Here is a 19,380-nt window from a genome sequence, read left to right on the forward strand (position 1 = left end):
ATTCAGGAAGGTAGAGGAAACATGTTGAAGAGAAACCAAAAACATATTTAAAACTCACAAAAAAACACCCATATAAAACTTCTACAGAGGAAAAAACAATATGAGAGATGAAAATACACTTGGTCTAAAATATATTTAATTGGAGTCCCCAGAGGAGAAGAGATAGGTGGGGAGCAGAAATAAGGACAGATCATTTTCCAAATTTAATGAAAACTATAAAAATGCAGATCTAAGAAGTTCAAAGTACTAAGTACAAGAAACATGAAAAAAACTCTCTCAAGGAACATCATAATTAAATGGCTTAAAACAGTGATTAAAAGAAGAACTGAAAAGCCTTCAGTGAAAAAAGAAAATTAGGTACAGAGGAGCAAAGAATGGCAGAACTTTCCGTTGGAAACCATGTAAGTCAGAAAAAGTAGCACAGAGTCATTAAAGTTCTTAAAGGGGAAAAATAAAGAAACCCAAAAACAAAACCCAAACTGTCAAACTAGAATTCTATATCCAGCAAAAATATCTTTAGGAAATGAATGCCCCCAAACTGACTTTTCCGGATATATAAAAGTTGAACAAATTTTTCACCAGTACACGTGAACTATAATAAATTAAAATGTTAAAAAAGTCCTTCAGGCAAAAGGAAAATGATATCAGATGGAATCTTGATCTACACAATGGAATAAAGAGCAGAGGAAATGATAAATATGTGGATGAAAATAAAATATTTTTTCTAATTCTAAATCTCTTTAAAATATAATTGACTGTTTAAAGCAAAAATAATAGTTACACATCATTGGGAGCTTTATAACACACGTAGAAATAAAATGTATGACAATATTAGCCCAAGTTGGGAGGAGAAACAGAAGTATTTTGTTACAAGACTGTACTTTAAATGAAGTTTTAGGTCATTACTTAATGGTGGACCGTGATAAGGATGTATAATATAGACTAGAGTTTGACAGACTTTTTCTGTAAAGGACTACACAGCCAATCTCTCAGGCTTTCTGACCAGCATCTGCTGCAACTGCTCATCTCTGCCATTGCAGCAAAGATGATACTGAGTAAGTTGTGACTGTGCTTCACCAAAACTTTACTCACAAAGACAGAGAATTAGGCCTATGTGCTATAGTTTGCTGACCCCTGATACAGGCATTAAAGTATCTACTTAAAAAAAATGAGTTAAGAAGTTTGTTGGTTACAAGTCAATACGTAATAGTCAATTGCATTACTACATAGTAGCAATGATAATCATTCATTAAAATTAAATTTAAAAAACAGCAATACTATTTACAGTAGTCTCCAAAATATAAATTATTTAGGGGTAACTTTAAGAAAAAGTGTAGAAGAATGAAACACGAAAACTAAAAAAATATTGCTGAAGAAAATTAAAGGTCTAAACTAATGGAGAGATATACTGTGTACATGAGCTAGAAGAATCAATATTGTTAAGATGTCCATTTTCCGCAAATTTATCTGTAGGTTCATCATGAATCCCAATTGAAATTATAGCAGGGTTTTTAATAGCAATTTATAATCTGATTCTAAAATTTATACAAATATGTAATGTACCTAGAATGTATGAAACAACTTTTAAATAAAGAGCAAATTATTGGATATAAACTGTGTGATTTCAAGGCTTATAAGCATACAGGGATCAAAATAGTGTCATGTTGGTGCAAGAATAGATAAGCAGGTCAGTGGAACAGAAGAGAGGTCAAGAAATAGATCTAAATAAGTTTGTTTGTATCATTTTTTTAAGAGTCCACATATAAGCGATATCACATGGTATTTGTCTTCCTCTGTCTGACTTACTTCACTTATTATGATAATCTCTAGGCCCATCCATGTTGCTATAAATGGCATTATTTCATTCTTTTTCATGGCTGAGTAATATTCCACTGTACATAAGTACCACATCTTCTTCATCCATTCGTCTGTCAGTGGACACTTAGGTTGCTTCCATGTCTTGGCTATTGTAAATAGAGTTGCAATGAACATAGGGGTTTATGTATATTTTCAAACTATGAACTTACGGTTACCAAAGGGGAAGAGGAGGAGGGATAAATTAGGAGTTTGGGATTAAAATATACACACTACTATATATAAAATAGATAACCAACAAGGATTTACTGTATATCACAGGGAAATAGACTCAATATCTTATAATAACCTATAATGGAATAGAATGTTAACAAGAATATATATATATATTTATATATAACTGAATCACTTTGCTGTACACCTGAAACTAACACAGCATTGTAAATCAACTATATTTCAATAAAATTTTTAAAAAGAGAAATAGACCTAAATGTAAGAGTTTAAAACTATAACATTTCTAGAATACTACATGAGGAAAAATATATGGACCTTGGGTTTAACAATAATCTCTTTAAAAACACACAAAAGGCACAAAATATACAAGAAAAAAATAAGATTCTCAAAGTTGTTAGTAAATGCAACTTAAAATCACATTGATTAGACCACTGAATGTAGAATACAATGTCTAGAATTAGGAAGACTTACCATACCAAGTATTGGTGAGGGTGTGGAATAATTAGAACTGTCATAAATTGCTGGTGGTAACACAGAATGGTATGATTACTTTCGCACATAATTTAGACATTTCGTAAAAAGTAAAGTATCACTGAACTCCTAGAAATGAAGCCCATGTTCTCACAAAGACTTTTATGCCTTTGTTTGGAATAGCTCCCAAATAGAACCAACTCAAACATCCATCAAGTAGTGAACAGAAAAACAAATTGTAGCTTAGCCACAGAATGCTATACTACTGTGCAATATTCCCATACAAAGATATGAGCTACCATTACATATTTTGTGATCTACATAACCAAAAAGCCAAGTATCAATATATAAACTGCTTCATACTTACAAGGGCTAGGTGAAATACTTACATTTTATAAGTGAAGGACTGAAAATAAATTTTGAAAAATGACTTGCTTCAAATAATAAAGCTATTATAAAGCAAATCTGAGGTTTGAAGCCAACACCAACAAGGCTGAATCCACATTGTCCTATTCACTATGCTGTCTCCTAACTGTGTCCGCATTTCCTTTGCTCCTGTTAGAGTTTCTGCCAGGCAACCAGAGATACTAAGTCCCTTCATTATGTGAGTTTCTTAATGACTATTAGAGGTCATTAGCGTGACTACTTTTTCAATTTTGGTAAGTTCGAACAAGTTGTAAACTTTGAGAATCATTTTCAATATACGTGTGTAGACTGAGAGATAGAGTTGCAGACAGATACGCAAGGACCTAAAGTAACTGAAACAAGCTTGAAAAACAGTTGTTGAAAAAAAATTAATGAGGGATACACGTCGTTTGACATTTGTCCAGATGCATAGATTGTACAACAGCAAAAGTGACCCTGATGTCAACTAGGGAGTTTGGGTGATGCTGATGTGTCCATGTAGATGCATCCGTTATAAAAAATGTACCATCTGGTGGGGATGTTGATGGTGGGGGGAAGCTGGACATGGGTGGGGGGAGGGCTAGATGGGAAATCTGTGTACTCAGTTTTGCTGGGAATCTAAAAGGGCTATAAAAATTAGTCTTAAAAAATGCACACGTACACCCCAACACATACATATCTTTTAAAAATAATTATTTGTTTTTGGCTGTGTTGGGTCTTCGTTTCTGTTGCGAGGGCTTTCTCTAGTTGCGGCGAGCGCGGGCCTCTCACTATCGCGGCCTCTCCCGTTGCGGAGCACAGGCTCCAGACGCGCAGGCTCAGTAGTTGTGGCTTACGGGGTTAGTTGCTCTGCGGCATGTGGGATCTTCCCAGACCAGGGCTTGAACCCGTGTCCTCTACATTGGCAGGCGGATTCTTAACCACTGCGCCACCAGGGAAGCCCCAACACGTGCGTATCTTTACCTGCATAGTTTAGCGGTCTTAGCAGATAAGAGGAATTTCCATAGTTATGTTTATAGCTCTTAAAATAACCAATTTGGAATCCTTAGAGAAATTATAGAATTAAATTTTATGAAATAAACTCCTATCGTAATCATTATTGTAATTAATAAAACCCATGTTTTTTTTTTTTTATAAGGGATGTGGGATATATACATAGTGAGACTACGATAACAGAGATAATGACAACTCAGAAAAATATGATGTTGAAATCTCTTCTAAAACAGCGACAGGCATTCCTCTGGGGCCTTTTTTTTTTTTTTAATGTTCTCCTTTTTTATTGAGAGTTAACTTACATACACTAAGATGCATTATTAGTCTTAAGTGTATAGCTCCATGAGTTTGACAAATGTATACACCCCTATAATCACCATTCAGATCTTGATGTCCCACCCCCAGTCAATCCCCACCCCAGAGGCAACCATTGTTTTGATTTCTGTCATCATAGATTAGTTTTGCTTAAACTTGAATGCCATACGAGTGGAGTCATAACCATGTACTTTATTGTATCTGGCGTATTTTGCTTACCCTTCTGCCTGTGAGGATTGTCAGGTCACTTCTTTTTTTTTTTTTTTTGAAAATTAATGTTAAATTTTCAGTCAACTATTGTGTATTTTCCAGCTCCTTATTTATGTTTGTTTAAAAATCTGTTTCTTTTCTTTTGCCTGAGTTGGGTCTTGGTTCCTATTTTCTCTAGTTGTGGTGAGAAGGGGCTGCTTTTCCTTGTGGTGCACGGGCTTCTCATTGCAGTGGCTTCTCTTGCTTTGGAGCACGGGCCTTAGAGCGTGCAGGCTTCAGTAGTTGTGACTCGTGGGTTCGGTAGTTGTGGCGCACGGGCTTAGTTGCTCTGTGGCATGTGGGATCTTCCCAGACCAGGGCTCGAACCCGTGTCCCCTGTGCGGGCAGGTAGATTCTCAACCACTGCGCCACCATCCTCTGGGGCCTTTTGTGCACAGCCCAGAGTCAGGGGCTGGGAGGCAGACCCCAAGATGGTGGGCCCATCAGGCCAGCTCTCTGAGGCAGGTCTCAGAGGAGCCCTGCTACGAGGGGCACAGTTTTGAAATGAATCCCATGTCAAGGACTGAAAGAAAAGTTGTACAATGAGGAACAAAGTAGAAGAGGATGATCTTGAAATATCGTTCCTTCAAGATGCCAAAAAGAGCAGGAACCAATAATAAGAAGAAGGAGGTGAATCCAGAACAAAGAGAAAAGTTGGTCTAAACGTGATTCTGCACCAGGAGCCGCTTTGGGATGAATCTTACAGATGCCAAGTTCTTGCAGCGGCAAACCTCTGCAGAAGGGATTATTATCTCTCTCCCTTCAGATGAGGTGAAGGTTCTCAAAATGGTAATCAAGACCACCTGGACATAACGAATCATTTAACACCGTCCTAAATCCAGGGGAAATGGAAACACAAAGTATTACTTAATGGTTGTTGCTTACCTCCTTTTCAAGCTGTAAAAACAGATTTGCCGGATTTACCAGGTGGAATCTTATGTAAAAGACATGAATAATAGACCGTGCTTTTTTAAAAGGAAATGAAAACCTGTATATCTGTGATCCACAGTTCTTTTTCATACTTTTTTAACCCTACACATTTATCCAGACTAAAATATTGGAGCAGGTTGGTGTTCAAAAACTGTAAAATATTAAGGTTCAGAAATCAGTGACTCTTTAAGTCTCATATACAAATAATGCATCTATTCCTGGTGTCAGTGATATAACCCGTGTCCACTGGTAAAAGCTATCTAACCTGTAATCAGGTGAAATAAATGACCCGTAAACATTGTGAAGAAGAAATAAATCTTAGTCCTGGATGCAGATTTTCAAGAGATTCAATTTTACTGATATTTCTATAAGTTAATTAAATTTCTCCTTTGAGTTTTTCATTCTACTGTGACAAAAGAAACTGAATTTCAGAAAATTAAGACTTTCCCTGCTTTACTTTCTCTGGGACTCTGGCACCATAGGAATTGTCAGGCGTTGGTCTAAATGTGTGATAACATATTCCACCCCTGCTTGGGCAAATCCAGCCGCCAGATCATCATTAGAGTCCACATAAACCTAAATATTTCTTCTAAGATTTAAACAGCAGCAACATCGGTGCTTTGTGACCACCTAGAGGGGTGGGGTAGGGAGGGTGGGAGGGAGACACAAGAGGGAGGAGATATGAGGATATATGTTTATGTATAGCTGATTCACTTTGTTATAAAGCAGAAACTGACACACCATTGTAAAGAGATTATACTCCAATAAAGATGTTAAAAATAAATAAAAGAGCAGCAACAATGATACTGCAACCCGGATGCTTCCAAATTCCTGGTGTCTTTTAGATAGCGTCCGCAAAAAAAAGGAAGGGGGTTGGAGCCTCCCTTCCACATATAAGTGGGAAGTCCTGCACTTTTCCCTTTGAGAGTATCTTCAAGAATTCATTAATCACTTATTATTGTTTTGCCTGGGTATCGTATTTCTGCAGCTCACCTACATCTCCAATCTCCTCCCTGCCTCAGTTTTCACTTACTATTGACAAAATGCTCGCCACACAGTACAAACTAAATGCTTCTTTGTTACATAACAAATTAGCTTTTAGCTATTTGACTCTCAGGAGATCACAGTGGAACATAAAGCTTAAGTATCTCTGTGATTCCTTTTATGCATCGTTGGAAAGGCATCAGACGTCTGTCCTTCAGTGGTTGCCTGTGACTCTGCATGTGCGCATTTCCTGATAATCGTTTGCCATATTTTCTACTGCAGATGACACTTGGACTAGGTATTCTGGGTTTGCATTTTCTGAACTACATAAATTCACAAACAATTCATTTAGATAAAACAAATCTTGACAATAGGGACTCAGAAAAGTACGAACCTTAAACCTGAACTTCGTTTTTATACTCGAGACTACTATTGGAAATACTGCTGTAAGGGGAAAATGATACTCTTCTTTTACATGGACCTTTGTTATGAGGGAAAACTGATTAAGTTCCCTGGTTTGCAAACAATTATTTGCTTCTATAATGTGAGGCGGAAAAAATCCATAAATAAGGTACAAGAATCTCTATGGGGCAGCTGTCAGGAAACCTCTCCCTTCATTTCACCCATTCGATATGACTAGTTTTATTTCCTGTTTTGTTGGTTTGTTTGTTTATTTTACTGGAGTATCATCGATTTCCAAGGTTGTGTTAGTTTCAGGTGTGCACCCCAGCGTTCACTGCAGCCCTGTTTACAATAGCCAAGACAGGGAAGCAACCTAAATGTAAGGCTAGTTTTAAAAGTTCCATATCTTCCCCCATGGAACTCTTCCACTCAATACACGTGACTAGCTCTTTCACAAGGCCCGGCTGCCTGTTACCTGGGTTGCAAGGCCAAACAACAGATCCTTAATAGCAGTCCAAGCTTGAAGTTTTAGAAAGAAATATCGGCTTTTTTGTTGCAAATTAAAAAGTTCTTCAGTGGAGAAACTCATTCTGTCTTGCGTTGGTTCTACCTTAGTGGTGCACAGGAGGCTCCAGCAGAAGCCCCCCCCTCCCCCGCCCCGCCCTGCCATCCACTCCTCACTGCAGAGACGCAGACCCATCTCCTTGTGTCTAAAAGTGGCCTCCCCTCCCCTCTGGGAGAATAACAGAGAGGATGATGCCCAGTGGAAAGATGCTCCCACCCGCAAACTGACTTAATTCTGGGGGAAAGAAAAAAATCTCTGCTTAGGACTTACTGGAAAGAGATATTTCATCACAGCAGCAAATGTTCAATCAATTTTCCTTTTCTCAGTCTGCTAGAAGACTACAATGGAAAAGAATCTTTATTCACTTTATTCAAGTAAGGGCAGTCTGTAATTCCTCAGAAAGGAACTACAGTTACATGGAAACAGAAATCCTAGATATCTTTTCCCTGGAAGATACAGAAGTACAGCCAGCAGTGGAGAAGAGATTCATAGCAGAGATCTAAGGAATTGAAAAAGGCCAGCAAACATTAACAAACAAACACATAATCTGAGAATGCAATCAGAACAGCATACACAGCCTTGGCATGAAAAAGCCGAGAAAATTCTGACAATTTAACCTTGTTAGGAGGGAAACCAATTCAAAATAAGAATGAATATTTCCTTTGAAGCATCAGGAGACTTGGTTAGATGAGATGTCCCAAACCCACCCCAGGCAATTCAGTTAAGAAGTGAGTATCCGGTGGGTATGCAATTTCATAGAACTCATACAAGGATCGTTAAATATATAGTCCACTAAGCTATATCACATAATAAAATGAAAAAAAAAAAAAAAAAACCTTAGGACTTCCCTGGTGGTGCAGTGGTTAAGAATCCTCCTGCCAATACAGGGGACACAGGTTTGAGCCCTGGTCCAGGAAGATCTCACATGTCGCGGAGCAACTAAGCCCATGCGCCACAAATACTGAGCCTGTGCTCTAGAGCCCGCGAGCCACAACTATTGAGCTCGCGCTCCACTACTACTGAAGCCCGCATGCCTAGAGCCCATGCTCCGCAGCAAGAGAAGCCACCACAATGAGAAGCCCGCACACCGAAACGAAGATAAGTCCCCACTTGTTGCAACTAGAGAAAGCCCGCGGGCATCAACGAAGACCCAGTGCAGCCAAAAATAAATAAATTAAATAATAAATAAATTTATTTAACAAAACCCTAACATGTTAATACAGCAAAACTAATCAATAAATTGAACTATACTAGTTCTTATGGCTGAGACAGTTTTTAGGAATGGATCCCAGATCAGATCGCTCTAGATCCAGCATTAAAACTTTGAGCAGAAGAGGGGTTAATGCTGTTTGGCCAAGGATGCTTTCCTTTTCAGCTTTATTTGTACACAGGCCAGAGCTCTGTCTCTGAGCATAGACTAGGGGTCATAAACTCAGATTCCAGGAAATGTTAGTTAGCTCAGAGACTACTAACATGAGAGGATATAACACATCTGAAGACACTCTAATTAAAAACAGACAAACAAAAACAAGCCAAAAATACTGTGCAATCCAACCAAACACGTGCCCACCCTACAAACAGTGGGCACCTCTGTGCCTACAGCTGTATCTGGCTCAGAATGGCACGAGGTGAGTATTTGGTGTGGACGGTCACCTCCCCACTGGTGAACCACACAACATGTTGGGGCTTCCTGAAACAGCTTAATTTCTAGAGAGCAGGAATTGCACTTCGGTCCACAGAGAATTAATAATATACCTCAAAGTGATTTTAACATTTAATGACATTCTGAAGTCTATTCTCTTATGGAAGAAGATGAAGTCTGCATAGAGCCAGCACTCATCCTCGAAATCTTCCTTGTTTTTGTTGAGTCCCTTTGGGCTCATGTTTTGAACCCCTGCCAATGCCTAAGCGGTTCTACTAAATTACAGATAGGTGCCAATTAGCCACTTAAAATAAAAAACTACTGACCACAGCATGCTAATCACAGATGTATTGGAAGGGCTGCCTATAGAAGTTGATTACACATGCCATGAATCTTACATAAGCCTCTCAAGAGGCCCTTCTGAAGGAACAGGAGTAAATCCAGCTATTATGGGGATTAAGAACGCTTACTAGTCACCCTCAGTGGTCCATCCAGCTTACCTGAATGCTTGGTCCCCTGTCCAGGTGGACAGTGAACTTGATTTGGAAGCTGTGCTGGAAATGCCCCATTGGCCTCTTGAGATCCACTCTCTACCATTTCCACATTGCTCTGCGTACTGGGAGCCTAGCCTGTGAGAAATACACCAAAGGTCTCCCTTGCTTTCTGGTGTCTGGTTGGATCATCCGATGAAGGACACTGAAAAAAGATCAGAGGATGGAGAAGCATGAAGTCCTGGTATTGTTTCCTTGGATCCTCTTGTAATGGTGGACATGAGTGGGTCATATCCTTCAAGTTCACATCCCTCACATCCCTCAGCATCCCTCAGAGATACAACTCCCCTCATGGGACCTTCCTTCAACCAAAGACAGAACTCCCCTCGGGGACCTTCCTTCAACCAAAGACAGAACTCCCCTCGGGGACCTTCCTTCAACCACAGACACAACTCCTTTCAGGGGACCTTCCTTCAACCACAGACACAACTCCCCGTGGGGACCTTCCTTCTCCACACAACTCTCTGGCTCTCTGGATCCCGGGAATGGCCCCCTCTCCTTGCCCCTTGGAGAATAAGAATAGTTATGGCTCCATGGTTACCATCCTGGAGCATCCCTGTTGCTTCTCCTAAGGGCTGCCCACGTCTTTTAAAATAGTCCTTATTTACTGCTTGTTCCTCAGTTAACCAGCTTGCGGCTGCCATCTATTTCCTGCTGGGAGTCTAATTCACGTGCAGAGTGAGGGTGAGAAGCATTTGGTACACAAGCAGGGAGAGGGTTGGCCTGACGCTGTGGACAAGGCTTTTCGTGCATTGATCTAAGTAATCTGCCATGTAGCACAAGAGTGTGTGCAGTTGAGGGTACACATTACCAAAAAGAAAAACTGCCTTAAAAAGAGTCCTAATTACTCTCTGAAACTTTTAGTTAAATTTAGTTAAAATCACATGGTGATGTACAGCTTAATTTGATTACTAAGATAGTCTTAGTGAAACTTAAAGATATTCTTTAAAGTGCTTCTTCATGTGTATTATCCAATACAATAATGGACGAAGAATTAGCAGAAAAAGATAGTGAGAAAGTAGATTAATATGGAAAAGAAGAGGAGCCGGGAATAAAAGGCTAACATTGAACTAGTCATGAACTTATTAATTGTTATAGCTTTATTTTTTTTTAATTTATTTATTTTTGGCTGTGTTGGCTTTCCGTTGCTATGCATGGGCTTTGTCTAGCTGCGGCGAGTGGGGGCTGCTCTTCATTGCGGTGTGCCAGCTTCTCATTGCGGTGGCTTCTCTTGCTGTGGAGCACAGGCTCTAGGCACATGGGCTTCAGTAGTTGTGGCACACGGGCTCAGTAGTTGTGGCTCACGGGCTTAGCTGTTCCGTGGCATGTGGGATCTTCCTGGACCAGGGCTTGAACCCGTGTTGCCTGCATTGGCAGGCAGATTCCTAACCACTGCGCCACCAGGGAAGACAGATATAAATTGTTATAGCTTCTTACTGAACATGATTTTGCTAAAACTTCCAACAAAAACAAAGCCTTAACAAAATGCCTTTTTTGAAGATTTTATATAGGAACCAATTTAGCTCTGTCCCAGTGTACTTTTACTGAGGGGATAAACAGAAATAGTAAAAGTGTAGATTGTCCATAAACCGTGAAGACCATGTGTTCTAGGGGAATTACAGAGTGAAGGTTCTTATACGGCAGCACCAAAGGACCTTATGCCCACAAGCAGGAGCTTGGGTGGGGTGAAAGGTAACGGTGGCCATGTAGCCGGGCCGGCTTGGCGTCAGCTCACTGTATCTTAGGGTGTCTCACTTCTGGAGTAGTATTTCTCTGGTTGAGTTCTTCTCGTCTGTTAGTTTTGCAATCTTCTTCCTGTTGAGCAGCTTCATCTGATCAGAGACTATATTAATAGCTAAGCAGAGCCTCTGGTCACTTTTCCAATGAGTAGAGCATTTTCTTGACAACAGCTTCTCAGGCAGCAGAGGAGAGAGACGTTTGCGTGTCATTGACTTCACGTTGCATTCAGCTTGAACTCGGAAATCAAAGCCTCACGTGCATATCAATACTTCGAACGCTGAAGTGAGCGCAAGAAGATGAGAAGGTCTTACCAGGGTAATCAGCTGGACTTTTTCACTGCTCAAAATGTGGTTTTCATTATAAATGAATTGGCCTTCGGGGGAGAATATTCACAAGAATAGGAACTCGGGTTACTTAATATTATGAGTAAACACTCTAAACAAAGTGATCTGCGTAATGAAGGCGTGAAGGCTGGGATCTGCTGGTGAACACATGTCACAGAGACAGCTTTGTGTAAGACTCACGAAGGTCTGCCCCGCGTTACTCAGTGGGGATGTGGGCAGGTCACACTTAGGTCCACCGTGAAGAGATAAGGAGGAAACATTTTACTTCCCTGCAGCAAAAGTGTATCCCATGAATTGGTGGCGAGTTCTCTCCCAGAGCTTTCTGAGAGATGGACAATTCTGTCTCTGAGAAAAAGCTAGTGTGGGCTTCCAAAATCCAAGGAGCAGAATATGGGTATATTTTGATACCTGGGTCACTAGAGCCCCACTCTCAACCTTTAGCCTTCACCACATTTTACTACCAGTTTAGGGACTAAAGTCATAAAGTCCCTCCAGTGATATAAACACCTTATGTCACTCTTCTGCTGAAAGTCTCGTTGAGGTCCCGTGTTTCTTTCAAAGCAAAAGTAAAGCACTTCCAGTGGGTCTCAAGGCCCTAGCCCCGACGTTTGCCTCTGATTTAGCTCCATTTCACGGCCTCCGTCTGTCCTCGCTCAGGGCTCACTCTGCTCTCACCACATGGCCCCTGTCTGTTCACAGCCTTTACTCTGGCCTCTCCTCCGCAGGGCTGCTCTCCCCAGGCATCTGCGCGGCCTCTTCCAGTCGGCTGGAATTCATTTGCACGAACTCTGTCCTGCCCACGCTACTTGATGAAGCAAACTGCAACCATCTCCCACTTCACCCTCTTCATCCCCTTTACTCTGTCCCACTTTTATTCTGCTTCCAAAGCATGTGTCACCTTCGAAAATACTGTAATTTATTTATATGTTTATTTTTGTCATCCTCCTGTCTCCCACTGGGATGTAGGTAGCATGACGCAAAGGTCTTTGATCCTTTTACTCACTAGGGCGTCATTAGCACTTAGAGCAGTGGCTGGCTTGTACTCAGGGGCAGATAAATATTTGCCTAATTTTGATAACTGCATGTGTAAACAAGAACAACTTATTCAAAATGCATTTAAAAAAATCTGAAACCTAAAAATATCTCAAACGCATGAGTTCTGCTAGGAAGTAGACGTACCACTTAAAGAATTCGTAAGTCCTTAAAGTATACAACTTGCTATTCAGAGTAGTGATCAGCAACTATGGCCTGGGCCGAATGTGGCTAGTTAGTTAGTTTGTTTTGTTTTGAATCAGAGTGTTATTGGAACCCAGCCCCTCCCATTCGCTTATATTGTCCAAGGCAGCTTCTCATCCGCAAGAGCAGAGTTGAGCAAACCTTAGTTTGCTGACACTGACTTGGATCAAAGTTACAGGCATACATTCCAGCAGTTATCTAAATAAATGTTTTCACCTATATGTTAGGAGAGTAGAAGGAACCTAAGGGCGGGAGACTGTCTGAAGCATCTTTGCTTCTGCACTGCAGCTGCCTGTCCGTCCCACTCACTCCAAAGTACCTTAAGTGTTTGAATTCTCCAGTGGTCTCTGACCTTCAGTTGAAATTGAAATCTGCCAGAATTCTAAAGTAAACAACTCCTTGAAGTCCCATCAGAGTTGGTTTATTACTCAGAATTGTCTATTTTCCATACTATTATTGGGCATCTTTAACGTATTACAATAACCTGGATTATTCAGTGCCTGTGTCCTCAGTGATCTCTTTCCCTTTAAAAAGCAGTTCCCTTGATGTTCTCTGAAAGGTATTCAGACACTATTATACTACATTTATACTTCAATAATTTTCTTGAAGGAAGATATAATTTTCCTTAACATTTAATCCTAATGTAAAATTAGTGTACCCCATATAGCAGTAGCATTGTTACCCTAATAGCTGCATTATAACTAATGATAGAGAAAGGCAGATTAAGATGACAGATTTATCATTATGCTTTACAAAACATAGGATGCTAGTACTTTTAAGGGGATTCATTTAGGTGCTATTTTAAATAACACTTAATTGAATACATTCAAAGAGCTTCTCTTAGCAGAAATTGCAGTCAACCTGAGGCAAGTCTCTGGATAATTCAAGAGAAAAATGATCTTTCCTTAATTCTCTAGATACTTTTAGATGATACTTTACATGTGTCATGTGAATGTGTGTGTTAAGATAGATAGATAGATAGATAGATGATTAGATGGATGGATAGATAGGTGGATAGATGGGTGGATGGATGGATAGATGGCTGGATGGATAGGTAGGTAGGTAGGTAGATAGAAAGAGAGATAGATGATAGGTAGATGGAAGGATGGATGGATAGATGGATAGATGGATAGATAGATAGGTAGATAGATATATGGAAGGATGGATGGATGGATGGATAGATAGACAGATGATGGATGGATGGATAGATAGATAGATAGACAGATAAATAGGTAGGAAGAACAGAGTGTTTGCCTGGAGGTTGGCCTATAGAAAGGCAGTCAATAAATATTATTGTTCTTTTCCTGTACATTCTTTTATTTCTCACCAATAAATATCAGAAGTTGAGAAGAGTTTAGAAAATTCTTATTAATAGAATGCATGGAAATAGCCAAGTTGGGTAATTGTGACATTACAGTTTTGGTGTTAGACCTGAATTATCCAGCTAAACTTTTTATTGGAAACATCCAATCAGACAACTGACTGATTCATTTGGAACTCTGTAAACATAGGCTAAAGAAAACATATTTGCAGGGCAATTACACCTAGCAGCATTGTTGTCCTACCACCTTAAATACCATTCTTCACGTCATTACAATATTAAAGGGTATGCATGCACATTTGATTCACAACCAATATTTACTTAGCACCTACCAAGGTCAGAAGATAGCTGCTGAGAAACGTGAGCACTGCTGCCTCATCTGCTCCAGCGCCGTCTGTCATTATTGATGGATGTTGTAGAGTGGCGGGACTAGGGACACACTACCACACTGTCAGCCACGGAGTCCAACACGGTAGGATTTTGAGGTGCGTAGAAGGAAGATCAGACCAAAAAGGGGAGGCTCGGATGAGACATTTCTCCCCTGACTTCAACTGGGAAGAAGATGCGGATGCAGGCGGCATCCAGCGTAGGTGCACCTTCCAGGAGCTCTTCAGTACATGCCTGTACTGAACCTGCAGGCACCCTTCCATCCGTGCTCCACTCTCATCAGTTGCGAGAACCAGCTTGCTCTTTCTTTTCTCGGTGTTTGCTTAGCAAGTCCTTTCCTCGTCTCCTGCTTGCCCAGCTAGTTCCCACACCCTCTTCAGGTCTCAGTTTTAAACTTTCTTCTTGGGACTTCCCTGGTGGTGCAGTGGTTAAGAATCCACCTGCCAATGCAGGGGACACGGGTTCGAGCCCGGGTCCAGGAAGATCCCACATGCCACGGCGCAACTAAGCCCGTGCGCCACAACTACTGAGCCTGCGCTCTAGAGCCCGTGAGCCACAACTACTGAAGCCCGCGTGCCTCGAGCCCGTGCTGCACTACAAGAGAAGTCACCGCAGTGAGAAGCCCTTGCACTGCAGCGAAGAGTAGCCCCTTCTCGTCGCAACTATAGAAAACCCGCATGCAGCAACGAAGACCCAACGCAGACAAAATTAAATAAATAAAATTTTAAAATTTATTAAAAAAAAACCCTCTTCTTCAGAGTGACCATCCTCAACTCTTAGAATTCATCTGGTGCTCCAAATTGTGCTCCCATAGAAGCCTTTTTTCATTGCACTCGTAATTATTTGTTTAATGTATATTTTCTTCAACAAAGTAAAATCTCTATCTAATGTGTATGCTCACTGTTCGTGTAACATCTGTACCTCGAGAGATGAAGACAGTACCCGGTGCTCATGTGTACACATAATAAACGCTTGCTGAGTGAACAGCAGAGAAGTCTGGTGAGAGGACTCTGTAAGTTTCAATGGCATATCATTTAGGTTTGGTGAGAGGCAGACACCAAGACGGGATCAGTCACACAAAGAGATTTACCTGTGAAGGGAGTGAGAGAAGGTAGGGCGAGCCTTGTCGTGATACAGTTCCAAAGACCATTTGAACCGGCCGGTGGGGAGTCCCTGACCACAGGTGCCCGCTGGAAGAGTCACAGAGCTTCCTGGAGTGGGTCTGCTGAGCATCCCCAGCGTGCCATTCACGAGCTGGGAGCAGCCAGGGCGGCAGCTCCCGGGACGGCAGCTGGGTGACCACTCAGCGATGCTCCCTTTAGGAGGAGCCCAGAGCATCACGTTCTGATGACTGCCGTGCAGTAACGCCCAGGGAGATTCCCTACCAGGTGCCCTTTGGGGATGATTGCTTACAAAAAACCCTCTAAAAATAGTCAAGTTAAAGGTAAAGCAACATTGATCACTGTTATATTTTATTTGGCATAGGAATTTTGATCTAGCTGTGATAAAGTTTTGCTTCTTGTTTTTACTTTTCCAATACCAAAATAAAATATTAAACTTTGCAAGAAGATGTGAAAAAGAAGATTAAAATAGTGCTTATAAACGGCAGCTTTTCTTGACCCGGACTGTACGAACTACTTACTTATGTTACGTCAGTGGAATTGACACTTTTATCTCATTAATCGTCTCTAACGTACAGTTGGTAGCCTACCACGTAAGACCAGCCAGGGCAGAAAACCCTGCATGATGCTTTTATGTCCAAAGGATAGTCAGGCAGTGTGCAGTGTGGTCCCTGGCATCTAGGCTGCCCCCCATCCCCAGACTTAGTTGATGGTTGCGTTTCAACAAAGTAGGCCATTTAAAGCAAGAAGATACATTGCCTATGCTACCAGATTTATCTAGCAAGCAAGTTAAAGATGATTTGACTGAGACCAACTTCCCCAGGGACAAAAGCAAAACAAACGTAAATACTCGTAAATCTTTAAGAAATTTCCAGGACCTGTTGGCCGTAGGCTGACAATGCTTCAGGTCACGATCTTGATAAGCTCCACACAAAAGTCTCCAATCCTGGCAGTTAGGAGTGGGCTTTAGGAAACTCTATTTTGTGCAGAGTATGTCAGTTAGGATCAGACTCTGTGGGCCTCTATAGACTCAGGCTAAAGCACAAAGTCTGGGTTCAGTGGAGATACCCCAATTCACCCTGACATGACTTGAAATTACCAAGGACCCCCTTTTGCTGTTGTCTGGAGGACGGATTTTTAATAGTCACTCAAGAGCCCAGTTCCATCTAGAAGCCTCTAAGGTGGCCTAGTATTTATTCCAGATCTGACCAAACCATGTCCCAAATGACTGGTGCCCATGAAATCAGGGAAAAAGTGTTAACTCTGGATACTTGATTTCTTTCTTCCTTTAGAAAGATGATATTTACAAAATGGACGACATGTGAATAGGATTCTCAAAGATAAAGTAAATAAAAACATCATTCCCAGCACCACTAAAGAATATTTTTAAGTTATTGCAAAGTTAGAAAGCTGAAGTATAAATAAGAAAGATGCAAAGTATGTTTTTTTATGAATGAGACCAATAACTCTCTGTCATTCGATTCAGTGATCGAGTTTCCATGACTCTCTTATAGCCATTTTTTTCTTCAACTGAGTGTGTATTTATTGAGCGCCAAGCGCTGTTCAAGGAGCTGGGGATACAGGCAGGAACGCGAGGCCCTGACCCCTTGGAGCTTATCTTATAGGAGGAGAAGACAGTTAATAATGAGATATGCAAGTAAAGGTTCAGTAAGCCAAAAATTATTAAGAACTATGGGAAAAGTCGTATGTGTTAGAAAGAAAAGATAGAAACTTTTCCCCAGAGTTAAGATACCATGACGCTCACACTAAAAAGAAAGAAAAGAAAAAGGCTAAGGGGAAAACTAAAACACAGGAAGGAACTAGACAGTGCAGAGGAGAGGGAAGGGGCTGGATGGGCTCTCGTCCCTAGAGCTGCTGTGGAAGAGTCCGCGGGGCGGGGACGCGGGAGCAGAGGACTGATTTCAGGTGAGGGAGCAGAACGTAGCAGTAAACTCGGGAGAAGAGAATCCGGGAAGGGGGGACATCAGACGCTAAAGCCCTGATCTGCGGGCCTGGCCAAGAAGCTGAAGAAGCACTGAGGAGACCAGTGCGGCTGAAGGGAGGTGGACGTGGCAGCAGTAGCAGAAGACGCACTGTGATGAAGGAGTTACGTGTTACTAACTGAAAGTAAATTCCTGGCTATCTTAATCAGTCTGGGCTGCTGTACCAAAATACCACACACTGGGTGGCTGCAGCTCAAACATTGCCCATGCTTGGCTGGTGGTCCAAGGTCAGGGCTCCGGGGAAAGCCCTTCTCCTAGTTTACAGACTCCCTCACACGGCAGAGAGCAGAGAGAGGCGCGAGTCTCTGTGTCTCCTCTTGTAAGGCCACTAACCCCAACCGTCAGGGCTCCGCACTTACGGCCTGAGCATCCCTCAAGGGCCCCATCTCCTCACGCCATCACTTTTGGATGTAGGATTTCAACGTATGACTTTGGCGGGGACACGAACATTCAGTCCCTGACACCAGGCACTTCCAGGTTTTACTGAATTTTATTTACGCAATTTTATTGGGTCCCGGTGAGAAATCTGCCCGTGATGTTCCGGAAGCATCTGAAGCATGACCTATGCCACAGACTGGGAAGGTGAAGATTTGGAAGCCAGAGAAGGAAGAAGATGGGATCCAACCCCAGCCGCTGGGAAGGGCCATGCTTAGGTTACACAGGAGGTGCTTCCATCTGTGTGATCGTTGGTTGAGAATTTCTTATTAATTCACTGTTGCCCACATTGTTCACCGCTAGAATCCTTACTGCACAGCCCCGCCTGGTCTCTTAAAAAGGTTAAGGGTGATTTTACAATTTATCATCCAAAATGGGGCCCACTGAAGAGCGAAAGGGGAGCACGTAAAATTACTCCAGGATAATAAGAAATAAGCCGGGGCTGTTCCAGGCAAACTCACGTGCACGGTTATCCCACTTTACGTGCAGGAGCTCAGCCCCATTCATGCCACCCCTGGGCGCTGGAGTCCCTTGAAGCTGGGAACTCTGGGCTGAGTGTCCAGACTTGTGAGGGGCACCCCTCAGGTCGTTCTAATCTACCAGGGTTCTGGACACACACCTGCAAAACCAAAAGTCCTGGGGACCCGTACCCACCTCAGACTTAGGGGCCTCAGTCATTTCCCACTGAGCTGGAGCCCCACTCTCTTCAAAGCGTGGGATTCTTTCACCCTTACTTGCAAAATGTCCTCCGGAATTCAGGCTTTCAGAAAACAAAAGCCTGAAAGAAAACGACTTTAGGTATTTATTACTTCTTGCCCCATATCACAATTTAGCTCCGTTGGGGGGAGGGGAAAATGGTTCCTTTCTTTCTTGTGTATTTCCAGGACCCTTTGAGAGGTAGGTATCAGAGATTACCGAGAGACATCAAAGGACCAGCTTTATTACTGGCAAAGCTGACGGAGGGAGGGGTTTCAGATGTATGGCCAAGTGAGCTCATAAATACTTCACCTACTGGGATCACTTACCCACTTGGTCACTGATGGAGTTGGACCATTCCTGGTCCCCTCGGCAGGGGCGGAACCCACTCAGAAAGGTCACAGTGTGTATGAGCAGAGGTGTGACAGGCTGTTTCCACAGGACAGAGCCAAGAGGGGCTCGATCCCACACTGCAGATAAACGACTTCTCCTCTCCTGGTGAGCTGCAGTCCACATAGGGAAGCAGAAGTGTTTCTATAGC

Source organism: Leucopleurus acutus (genome assembly GCF_964270905.1).
Source record: "Leucopleurus acutus genome assembly, chromosome: 4".
Classification (NCBI taxonomy): Eukaryota; Metazoa; Chordata; class Mammalia; order Artiodactyla; family Delphinidae; genus Leucopleurus; species Leucopleurus acutus.